Genomic DNA, 3,457 nt, shown 5'->3' with positions numbered 1-3,457 from the left:
GAGTAAACGCGAAGGCTTGCTATAGAAGACTATAGTTTATACGCCTGTGGTTCACCGGTTGCCTGCTCTCCGGGGTACGCGATCGCGCAGGAGTTACGGAAGAACTTGATGGGCCACGATCTCCAAGCGGCTATATCTTTCGACGATGGGACGATTCACGCGAAGAGAACGTTCGTGCATGCGTGAGGTGCGATAGCGTTGATTCGCTTGTCTGTACGGGGAGAAATAGAACGATGAGTTGACTTATCGGGTCTTCGTTGGAATTACCGTCGCTGGCATTGTAAACTCCAGATGACCTTGTGATTCCTTCGTCGGGCACTGGTAAAGGGTGGCGATGATTCGTTCTATAATAGAAATACCCGTCGTAGCGTTTCGACCGATGTCACCCGCCACGAAATTCTCTCTCGTCGTGGAATCCCCGCGTCGGAGAGTAACCGCCGAAGGCTTGCTATAGAAGACTATAGTTTATACGCCTGTGGTTCACCGGTTGCCGGCTCTCCGGGGCACGCGATCGCGCGAAGGTTACGGAGGGACGTGAAGCGCCCGAGCAATGAAACGTCCGCAGGAGGAAACGAGCAACCGCCGAACATTGTTTCGCGACGTTTCCATAATGTATTGTCGTTTCGCTCGCATCCCGCTTCTTTCCCCTAGTTTCCTCGACGCGTAGTTTCGCAGCCTTAGTGGACGAATCATTCTCGATTCGAGGAAAGATATGCAGTGGGGCGTGCAATGAGCCCGCCAGAGACCACGATCTCCAATGCGTCTTTACATCTTTGGACGATGGGACGATCCACGCGAAGAGAACGTTCGTGCTTGCGCGAGGTGCATTAGCGTCGATTCGCTTTTCTGTACGGGGAGAAATAGAACGATGAGTTGACTTATCGGGTCTTCGTTGGAATTACCGTCGCTGGCATTGTAAACTCCAGATGACCTTGTGATTCCTTCGTCGGGCACTGGTAAAGGGTGGCGATGATTCGTTCTATAATAGAAATACCCGTCGTAGCGATTCGGCCGAGTCACCCGCCACGAAACTGTCTCTCTTTCGTCGTGGAAACCCCGCGTCGGAGAGTAAAACGCGCGAAGGCTGTGACTGTAACATATATATATATATACACAGTATACAATGCCTGTGGTTTTTGCGCGTGTCGGCTCTTCGGTATACGCGATCGGCCAGAGTTACGGAGGGACGGTGAAGCGCACGAGAAATTGAAACGGCCGCACGATTGGAACCGAGCAACCGTCGAACATTGTTTCGCGACGTTTCCATAATGCGTTTTCGTTTCGCTCGCATACCGCTTCTTTTCCCCTAGTCTCTGAGACGCGTTTTCGAGCCGTTCTTCTACTATCGATTCTCGTAGAGAGAAGGGACCGGGTAGTCTGGAAGTGGAACCCGCATCTTGCGTGTACCGTACACGGAATTGAGAGGACCGGCCGTGAAGCTCGTTTTAAAGCCGTGCGTCTGACACCCAACTCTTGCGCGCCAATTTCGCGGCAAGAGATAATATGGGACGAATGACCGGCAAAGAGCCAGCTGTGAAGTCTGTTTTTTTAATCGAATCCGTGGACGTGTGTATGCCGTAGCGTCGCTCGTCGTGTTCGTTCATGGTCGTTCCGAGAGAAAGAACGAAAGCGGTAACGAAGGGACCGGCCGTGAAGCTCGTTTTAAAGCCGCGCGTCTGACACCCAACTCTTGCGCGCCAATTTCGCGGCAAGAGATAACATGGGACGAATGACCGGCAAAGAGCCAGCTGTGAAGTCTTTTTTCATTATTTGCTTTCAATCGATCGATCGGTACGATTCGTGCAACGTTTCGCGCGATGCGACGCGAAAACATGCGCGCAACAATAGATGCGTCTGATCGGAAGAACGCGAGGGTCGACTGCACGCGATGGATTCAGTATCGGGTAGGATACAAAATATATCCCCGTCGTTTCCACGCGTGCGAGTCTTCTGCGTCTTTCGCGGGTTTTTGAATGCACTATACGCCCGGAACGTCGAGAAATATATACATATTACTTGAACGTTTTTCGTCTCGAAAGGCTTCGGTGTCGTCTCCAAGGCGACGCCTGAATCTCCTTCGCGCGCTGGTCGGAGATTCAGGTATCAACTTTTATCTTCTCTTTGAAAGAAGAGAGATATTAGGTCGAACAAATGAGAATAAAATTATATATGTGAAATATAAAATTTATACGATTACCCTGAACGGTGGATCACTTGGCTCGTGGGTCGATGAAGAACGCAGCTAATTGCGCGTCAACGTGTGAACTGCAGGACACATGAACATCGACATTTCGAACGCACATTGCGGTCCACGGATACAATTCCTGGACCACGCCTGGCTGAGGGTCGTTTACGTACCATACACTGCTTGCGTAGCTCTGTCAAATCCCCGCCGTCGTTCACCTCTTCGGATCGAACGTTTTTTTACCGAAGGGCGCAAAGAACGTCTCTGAGTCGGGTTAAGAGAAGGATGCTACGTACGAGCGAACGATGGGTGTCTCGTCGGCGTTTGTCGCGGACACGCGAAAATTCTGTGAATTTCACGGACAGTGTACGTTCTAGTTGTTGCAAAACGATCGGAATCGTTTGTATGGACTCGCGTGAGTGTTCGCGGCGTCGTGCGTCGTTCAATTACGACCGCCCGCGGATACCGCTCCACTGCGATATGGATCTGAGCGACAACTTTTTCGGCTGTTCGTGAGATGAACGGTTTCGTGTGTTTAGAAAAATTTTTTTTCCCGCGCTCCCGACGTCACCTGAAATGATGCGTCAGAGGTGAAAGAAAATATTAAGAAGTCGAGAGAGAGAGACTACACACGTTTTATTCATATTTTGTATACCGTGCGTGAGACGGATGTGCACGACACGTCGTATGTCGGTATATTACCGACTGGCCCCAGGGAGATTGTTTTCTTCCTCTCTTACGAATGAGATGTACGTTTCGGAGGATCGTCGTTACCGAAACACACGGCAAAACGAGACTTCTCGCAGCAGAACCTTTATACACAATACACATCGACTCTTTTTACCCCGAGAGAGAGAGAAAAGGTGTATTTCTTTTTTTTATTTTTCGAATTCGACGCACGAACGCTTTGACGACTGGAGAAAAACACGGTGTGTGTTAAAATCGTGCGGGACGAGCATGCGTATTCGTAACGGGTCGAATAGTTCTTATTCCCCGTCGTCGCGTGTCCTCGCTGGACCACCACCGTGCGCTTCCGCCACGTTCAGTTGAATTTCGAAATATATATATATAAAAAGAATCACCATATACTCTCTTTCGGGAGGTGTATTTTTATCGGTTTCTGCTATAGAGAAGAGACGGAGATCGTGTTGTGAGGTGTAACGTTTCTGTATCCCCGTTTCGGAGGATCGTCGTTATCGGCGGAACACACGTCAAAACGAGACTTCTCGCAGAACCTTTATACACAATACACATCGACTCTTTTACCCCGAG

At 49.9% G+C, this 3,457-nt stretch overlaps 1 non-coding gene across 1 annotated transcript; it reads left to right on the top strand.

The window, feature by feature from the left end:
- The first annotated feature begins 2,194 nt into the window (after nt 1-2,194).
- LOC143175403 (5.8S ribosomal RNA) lies at nt 2,195-2,349 on the top strand. The gene has a single exon (XR_013000196.1). It is a non-coding gene; the product is annotated as a 5.8S ribosomal RNA (ribosomal RNA).
- Nucleotides 2,350-3,457: the final 1,108 nt, after the last annotated feature.

Source organism: Nomia melanderi, unplaced genomic scaffold (genome assembly GCF_051020985.1).
Source record: "Nomia melanderi isolate GNS246 unplaced genomic scaffold, iyNomMela1 scaffold0078, whole genome shotgun sequence".
Lineage (NCBI taxonomy): Eukaryota > Metazoa > Arthropoda > Insecta > Hymenoptera > Halictidae > Nomia > Nomia melanderi.
The sequence above is the reverse complement of the archived record's forward strand: the minus strand, read 5'-3'. Positions and strand labels throughout refer to the sequence as shown.